A 9,228-nucleotide genomic window follows, 5' to 3' on the forward strand; every position below is an offset into this window, starting at 1 on the left:
ATTACAACAATGAGGCCATAAGGAATTAAGTTATCAGACCTGCAAATAAGTGCACACCGATTCACACATATAAAACCGCTTCGAGACGGTGAGTCACAAGCTCTACCAGAAAATGATTGGCGGATAGCTCATACGGTAGAGTCACGCTCTCCCCGGCCAGGCGGAATTGCCATAACAGGTTCAAGCCACCCATCGCCGCCGCGACATTTTAATTCTCTATTATTGTCTTCTGTCACTTTCCTACTCACTTCATGTCTTGAGAAAATGATTATACCCTAATATTGTAAGATTTTCCGCTTAGATTAATTGTCACGACTCAGAGGACATGAAAGTGAAGATTTCCGCTGGAACAGGAATATTATTCTCAACGACGTTATGATTCACTTTCAAGTTTCTTTCATTGTCAGTCGATTCGATAAAACGGAGTGATCTGATTGGAGCAATGAGGAATTAATTCATGATGTCAGAAAGAACAAAACGGTTGTCATATAATTTAGTGTGTAGATAAAACTGTTTATCGGCCATTTTGATTTTTAAAAATGGCCTCGTTTGGAAGTCCGAAGGGCTCAAGATTCTCAACGCCCAGCCACGGGCCTGGCGGAGGCTCCGGTTTGGATCCATTTTGTTCGTCGTGGATGTCACGTGATTCTCTTTCTAAAAATAGTTCAACTTTGGCTGTCGATGACGAGGTGAGAAAATAATGGCGTCAATTTGCGATGTTTTTGTTTGTTTTTTGTTTTGTTTTTTTTTTTGTTTTTTTGGTTTTTTTTCGTTTTTTTTTTCTTTGTTGTTTTTTTTGTTTTGTTTATTTCTTTCCCTTTGTCACTCCAAAAAAATAGATTAGTTTAGATGGTCGTCTCTACTCTCTACGTGCACATAACCGAACGCAAGTGTGGTCTTACTTGAACATTGTTGTAGTGGACAATAGATTACGTTGGTTTGAGAGTATTTCCATGACAACAATGAGACATCACAATTTGAGTTATCTGATTGTATTTAATAAACGGGGGCGGGATGAAAAAATGATATTTCTAATAGCCTCTCTTCGTAGCCTGAAATCTTATCTACATTCTAGTGTCAGACTGTTTAACATTCTCAAACCTGGGACTTCGCGAAGTCTAAGTGAAGTTTGTGAGGTTTTTGCCAAGATGAGGGCCAGGGGCGGTTGGTCACATTGTATTTAAGGCGGCACAAATCCGAAATACAGAATCAAATTTTATTGGTCTAGTTAATTTAACTTAATTTGACCTACTTTGTGTGTGTGTGTGTGTGTGTGTGTGTGTGTGTGTGGAGTGGGGTATTGCAATTGTTTGCATATGTGCGTGTATTTGTGTGTGTGTGTGTGTGTGTGTGTTAGAATATTAACGAGACGTACTCACAAAAGAGCATCAATTATCTTGGACAAAACTTGTCAGTTAACTTTCACCTGTTCATTATAACGACTCACAGACGCAGCATGTCCTGTTTCCAACTGATTTCTTATATCTACAACGTTGAAAAGTTTATATTTAACAGCATCTGTGACATGGCTATTTGATTCAGAATGTTTCTTCAGTGCCTGAGAGATGTGCGCAATATCACTGAATCCTCCTGTTGTCCGTTATAGCATACATCGCCAAAAATCAAGCAATAAAAACAATGAAGCGTTTTACGGCTTTCACTGGCAGTAACCATTCAACATTTTAAAAATAATCATTATTAAATCGGCGCTGTCTCCTCGGTGTGTTAGAAACTAAGTTAAAATTCACTGGTTTGTGTGGACCTAAATCTTTCACCACTATTTTCTCTTGAGGGGATAAGTGTCGGAATCGATTTTCAATTAAAAAATCAACATGATTCATGATTGGTTACAAATTACAGAAATAACTTTTTAAAATAAAATGATTCAAGATAAAAACAGGTAGGTTTCATAAACAATGACAACAGCGATAGTACATTTCCTCTGAATACTAACGGTATGACACCCAACTTTAGAATAATTGCATTTAAAAATCCACATTTAATTCCAAACGCAAAGCACTTGTTAACTTCACACACAATCAGCGACATCTTTATAATTATACTATTATTAGACAATGCACACAATACAAGTTGAGTAGGGATCGTTGGGAGTGTGCGGGGATGAAGGACTCCGTGGGGTCAGGGATTTTTATTTATAGTACCATGGGGCTCTTCTCGGTGCATACTTTGTTTACTGTTCTTTTTGATATTTAATATATATTTAAGCAAAACCAACAATGATAAAATATATATTTATTGCCATTCTTTTCATCCGTATATCTAAGTGAAGCAAAGCCTCTTCTTTCAGTGATAAAACTGATATGGTTTTAATTTATCCCAAGTAGGACCTCAGGGCGTGCATCGCTAGATTGGCCGTCTTGGCCTAATTATTTTAGCAGTGAAAGACAATAGTTAGTTGGGGAGGGAGGGTGGAGGGAGATTGGGGAGTGGTAACTAACTTTCTTCAAGGTACAACAGAGTATAGGATAAGGACAGGACGGCCAAACGAATACTGGCTCATATAAACCAAAAAAAAACCCCACCACACCACACCCTCCGCTCTTTGTCACCACGCGCAGGCAACGGGGGAAAAATGAAACGTGCCGATTTGACGCTACCTTCGCGGAGCGACGCACGAGTCATCAAATATTAAATTCAAAACAAAAAGCAGTATGTGCTAAATTTTTAATTTTATCAAAATTTTAAAATTGAAGTTTTTTGTTTGGTTGACATGCTAATCTACGGAAAATATAGGGCGGCACAAAACAACTTCGCTCTATTGACCGACCGCCAGTGATGAGGGCCATTTTAGTCGTCGATATTTGAAGGACGCGTTTTCTGTCCACAATTTTTATATAGGTCCTTTATCAGAGTATAACAGACGTTGGTCTCATGAAATGCCCAGAGGCGGGAAGGAAGTCTTTTAGTATCGCAGTGGCTATTTTTACAGTCCCGTAAAGATGGTTCTCGGGGCTATTTTTACAGTCCCGTAAAGATGGTTCTCGGGGCTATTTTTACAGTCCCGTAAAGATGGTTCTCTGGGCTATTTTTACAGTCCCGTAAAGATGGTTCTCGGGGCTATTTTTACAGTCCCGTAAAGATGGTTCTCGGGGCTATTTTTACAGTCCCGTAAAGATGGTTCTCGGGGCTATTTTTACAGTCCGGAAAGATGGTTCTCGGGGCTATTTTTACAGTCCCGTAAAGACGGTTCTCATGGCTATTTTTACGGCGTTGATGCGATTCTGTTCAATTATCCGCATAGTTATAGATTATCATCTTTTTGCAGTATTCACAAAACTTTACATATCATTTCTCCCGATATTTAGATGTACAGATCTAGAGGCGGTGAATGAAAGCAAAATTAATTTCATTTAACATATTTATATCTAAAGCTAAAACTAAAATTAACAAACAATTAATGTAAAGTCAATTCTCTTAGCGATTTTTACGGTACTGTCATTTTTATTACATATAATTTTATTTTTTTTCATAAGTTATGTTTGCAGTACAGAACAGCCCGTTTTCTATCATCAGTGGGCAGGTTAGGTTGTATGTCTTGATTTTTGTTTTCTGTCAAACATACATAATATAGATCTATTATCAAACACTGAAAGTATATTTAGTTCCTGCTTGAGTCGACACCCTCAAGATATAATACTTTACAGGTTGGCTTTTGTTTATACTTTACCAGTATAACCAGTCAGGAAGGACTAACGATTTAGACAATAAGACGTAGACGTCTAACATTCAGGGTGCAGTCTTCTCACGTGAGAGTGGGTTTGAATCCAATTTCAGAAAAGAGGCCGTTCACAAACCAATTGGGCACATTTTGACCATAATTTTAGAACCCCCACCTCCCAACCATATTGTGGACAAATGACTACCCCCCCCCCCCCCCCCCCATGTGGATGTCCATGGTAAAGATGCACATTGCGAAACACCTCATGCTTAAATATTGTTCTTTTGAATAATATTGTTTTTAAAAAGAAAGTAAATAATGATGATGATTCTCTACCATGGGCGGTCATGATCCAAAAGAATAGAGGTGCCCAAGACTGATCCTCATTGAGGTGGAGAGGGCATTTTACTTTGGTCCCACCATCGCGTTGCTTCTACTACTTTACCGATTGACCCAGTGTTTGTTCCGACCAGACAAGAGTGGTCGCTGTATTGCTCCTCCCTTCCCAGTTAGGAGGTTGTTTTATTGTTCTCCGCCAAAGCGGGTGTTCACCTTGTGGTCAGACCCCTCTGCTTAGGCTTTGAGGTACCACGAGGGAAAGAGATAGATAGGGAAAAAGAGAAAGGAAAAAGAGAGAGAGAGAGAGAGAGAGAAAGAAAGAGAGAGAGAGAGAGAGAGAGAGAGAAGAGAGAGTGAGAGAGAGAAAGAGATAGAAAAAGAAAGAGATTGGGAAAGAATGAAAGAAAGAGAGAGGGAGAGAGAGAGAAAATGAGAGATAGGGAAAGAAAGAAAGAAAGAAAGAAAGGGATAGAGAAAGAGTGAGAGAGAGAGAGAAAAAAGAAATAATGTAGAAAGACCGGGAGAGAGAGAGAGAGAGAGAGAGAGATAGAGAGAGAGAGAGAGAGGGAGAAATAGAGAAAGAAAGAGATTGGGAAAGAATGAAAGAAAGAAAGAGGGAGAGAGATAGAAAAAAAGAGAAAGTAAAAAGAAAGAGAGAAGAGAGAGAAAGAGAAAGAAAAAAAGACATAGAGAAAGAATGAAGAAAGAGAGAGAGAGAGAGGAGAGAGAGGAGAGAGAGAGAGAGAGAGAGAGAGAGAGAGAGAGAGAGAGAGGGGCTGCTAACTAGCCGCACCTGAACGAAGTGAGTGAGAGTTTTAGATTTAGAGCTTATGGCGTCTACTCAGCCAATCTGTTACTATTTATAAATCTATTACCGCAACGCCGTAAAAATAGCCACCAGAACCGTCTTTACGGGACTGTAAAAATAGCCCCGAAAACCATCTTTACGGGACTGTAAAAATAGCCCGAGAACCATCTTTACGGGACTGTAAAAATAGCCCCGAGAACCATCTTTACGGGACTGTAAAAATAGCCACTGCGTTTATTAAATGGTATCTTGCTTATAATGGTGTTTGCCTATCGAAATTATTTTCGATAAACTTTTTGGATTCTAACTCTTGCCTAAGGCATGACGTGTCAGGTTGGAAGGCGTGAGTATAATATATTGATGTGGACTTAATGAGTTGTCAGAGGTATGAAATGGGAGAGAAAGAAGGTGGTGGGGAAGAAGAAGAAAAAGAAGAAAAAGAAGAAGAAGAAGAGAAGAAGAAGAAGAAGAAGAGAAGAAGAGAAGAAGAAGAAGAAGAAGAAGAAGAAGAGAAGACGAAGACGAAGAAGAAGAAGAAGAAGAAGAAGAAGAAGAAGAAGAAGAAGAAGAAGAAGAAGAAGAAGAAGAAGAAGAAGAAGAAGAAGAAGAAGAAGAAGAAGAAGAAGAGAAGAAGAAGAAGAAGAGAAGAAGAAGAAGAAGAAGAAGAAGAAGAAGAAGAAGAAGAAGAAGAAGAAATATAGGAAGAAGAAGAAAGAAGAAAAAAAGAAAAGAAAGAAAGAAAGAAAGAAAGAAAGAAAAAAGAAGAGAGAAATAGATAGATTGATAGATAGATAGATAGATAGATAGATAAATGGATGGATAGATAGATAGATAGATAGATAGATAGATAGATAGATAGATATATAGATAGATAGATAGATGGATGGATGGATAGATAGAGAGAGATAGATAGATAGATAGATAGATAGATAGATAGATAGATAGATAGATAGATGGATAGAGATATATATATAATAGATAGATAGATAGATAGATAGATAGATAGATAGATAGATAGATGGATGGATGGATAGAGAGAGGGAGATAGATAGATAGATAGATAGATAGATAGATAGATAGATAGATAGATAGATAGATAGATAGATAGATAGATAGATAGAAAGAAGATATATAGATAGATAGAGATTGATACAGAGACAAAGGGAGAGTAAAAGAAAAGGGAGAGAGAGAGAGAGAGAGAGAGAGGAGAGAGAGAGGAGAGAGAGAGAGGGGGGGTACAGTGACAGAGAGAGAGAGAGAGAGAGAGAGAGAGAGAGAGAGAGGGAGAGAGTAAGAGAAAAGAAAGTGAAAGGCATATAGAGAGAGCAAGAGAAAAGAGAGAGAGAGAGAGAGAGAGAGAGAGAGAGAGAGAGAGAGAGAGAGAGGCGAGGGGGGGGGGGGAGGAGAAGAGATTGCTAATAATTAGTAGATGTTTGAAGGAAAGGTGATGAAAATGCCAATAAACCTATACTTTTGTACTCGGAAACAAGATTTTAAAAATCGCGTACTTAAAATTTTGGCCAGAAACCTCGTCCTTCAAATATCGAACGACTAAAATGACATTCATCTCAGCAAAACCCCTCAAACCTGAGACTTCGCGGAAGTTCCAGGTTTGAGAATTTTTTGCCAAGATGAATGTCGTTTGAATCGATCAATATTTTAGGTGTGAGTTTCTGGCCAAAATTTTAAATACGCGACTTATTTTTTTTTCCGGTGTTTGGCAGAATAACCTGTAACCATCTAATTAACCATAACTAGATTATATTTGTTATTTCTTTGGCTTTCACGTGTAATTTGTGATTTATCTGGAATTATGACAGACACACATACACACACATACACAAACACACATACATACATACATATACAGACACACATATATACACACTAACACACATACATACGCATACACACACATATACATACACACATCGTAAACACACACACACATACACACAAGCACACCTGCATACACACACATACACACACATATATACACACATATACACACACAGAAAAGTAGAAAACTGCCTGAAGCCGGTGATCGTAAAATACTAACGAAAGAGTGAAAATGGAAAGGCTTCGTATGGGAACAAAACAGAACATTTTCACTCTTTCGTTAGTACACAACCACACACACACACACACACACACACACGCACACACACACACACACACACACACACACATTTTTTCTTCGTCACAAACCAACGGAGTCTAACCGTAGCCATTGTTGACATAAATACTCAAAGGTTTTGTCAAGAATATCTCGTTTAATTGGTTCTCAAAAAACAATCACTTCTTGTATTTGAGTCCCAAGTGACTTTTCTCACCCCCGGGATGCTAGTCTTCATAATAGTATAAAAAGTAGTCCACAATTGTTGTATGTTTAATCCAAAGGTTGTAATGCAGTAATTTGTTAAGTTTCTTGTCACAAGTTGCACAATTTAAAAAAAAATATCAATCAAATCCAAATCGCAAAAAGCCGGCGACGTTTTTTTCGGTAATCCAATCGGCCGGGGGGGGGGGGGGGGGGGGGGGGGGGGTTGAGAATAGAGGCAGCCATTTGAGTCAGTGCATGACATAATCAGCCGGAAGGTGAACATTTTTCATTGTTTTTGTTTTGTTTTGTTTTGTTTTTTGCATTTTCTGAAAGAATATGCTCCCCAGAGCATTTTTATCTTTTTTTGAAGTAAATCGGGTGATTTTTCATGAACTTATGGTCAGATGTATGGGAAAGGTAAGCAGCAACTTTTCTCAAATTTCATACTTTTTTAACTTGACTAGCTATAAAAAATATTTAGAAGTGAAATTAAGCTTTGATTTTTCCCGAAGATGTACAAAAAGGGCTGATTTAATCATTTATGACAAGAACTCATTTTCGATTTTTTAAAAATGACCTTCTAACTAAACTTTGCAATATCTCAGTTCAAACCTTTTCACCATCCGACTGATTATGTCATTCACTGTAACATACACATAAAAAAGTGGACCTTCAGAGCCATTCAGTCCATGAAGCCGGTTTTTATCCCGGTTTCTATAGCGTGAAACGAACAATAGCAATTGCTTGCTATCATTTGGAAAGGACGCAAGTCTATCACAAAGTACTTTCCGCCAAATCTAACAGACTCAGCTACCCATTCACTGCTGGTCAGAGAAAAAAAAACCTTGACTACACCCGGGATCGATCTCGGTCCCTTTGCGTGTGAAGCGGGTGCTCTACCAAACTGAGCTATCGGGACGCTGGTGTAAGATGGGGGGGGGGGGTCCCGATAGCTCAGTTGATAGAGCACTCGTTTACACGCAAAGGGACCGAGATCGATCCCGGGTGCAGTCGAGATTTTTTCTGACCGCTTGCCCAATGGGATTGGGTAGTTGTTGGGTCTGTTCTGTTAGATCTGGCGGAAATTACTTACTTTGCCATAGACAAGCGTCCTATCCAAAGGATAGCAAGCAATTTCTATTATCTTTTTCACGCTATACGCTAAACCGGGATAAACTACGACTCCATGGGCCTAAATGGCTCTGAAGGACTACTATTGGTGTAAGATAGATAGAGAGAGAGAGGGAGAGAGAGAGAGAGAGACAGACAGACAGACAGACAGAGAGAGAGAGAGAGAGAGAGAGAGAGAGAGAGAGAGATGCTTGATATTGACAGCCTCTTCAAGGATACAATGTCAAATGGTGAAGTTAAGATTTGACACAACGCAAAATAAAAGATAAAAAAATAATTTTAAAAAAAATTATATATATATATATATATATATATATATATATATATATATATATATATATATATATATATATATATATATAAACAAACAACTCGCAACTCCTATTTGTTATAAAATCAATATCTAAGTTCACAAATCTGTGTCTATGTCATTCTGATCTAATACCCTTTGGAGACTCTAACGAAAGAGTGAAAATGGAGAGGCTTCGTATGGGAACAAAACTCTATTGTCCCCATTCGAAGTCTCTCCGATTTCACTCTTTCGTTAGAATTGGATTCAGTAGTCTGACGTCACGCCGCCCGGCAACGGCAGCCATCTTGGTTCTAAACAAAGAAAATCATTACTTTTTATTCTTCATGCTGGCTAGAACTTTTCATATGTCTTGTGACCAGAATGTGTAAAAGTCAAACCATGATCAAATTTATGTTTTTTCCCCTCTGGATACGCTTTTATGCTCGCGGAGAAATATTTCATACGGGCGTCCGCCATTGTTCCGATAGTTTAGAGCCAGTGTTGCTAAGTTACCATGCGTCATTAGAAAGGAAGTGATGTAACGACTATTGAATCCTATTTTCACGATCACCGGCTTCAGGCAGCCCCAACCGTTTTCTACCTGTGGAGACTGTGATTCGTAACTCACAAAAAAAGGCGGGAATTATATAATGAGA

The 9,228-nt window shown here is 38.5% G+C and overlaps 1 protein-coding gene across 5 annotated transcripts in view; it reads left to right on the plus strand.

Annotated features, from left to right (window-relative positions):
- Positions 1 to 9,228, plus strand: part of LOC144956276 (neo-calmodulin-like) — a 109,534-nt gene that overhangs the window by 66,751 nt on the left and 33,555 nt on the right. The window lies entirely within an intron of this gene.

Source organism: Berghia stephanieae, chromosome 11 (genome assembly GCF_034508935.2).
Source record: "Berghia stephanieae isolate SIO BIC M18660-M18661 chromosome 11, UCSD_Bste_1.3, whole genome shotgun sequence".
In the NCBI taxonomy this organism is placed as follows: domain Eukaryota; kingdom Metazoa; phylum Mollusca; class Gastropoda; order Nudibranchia; family Aeolidiidae; genus Berghia; species Berghia stephanieae.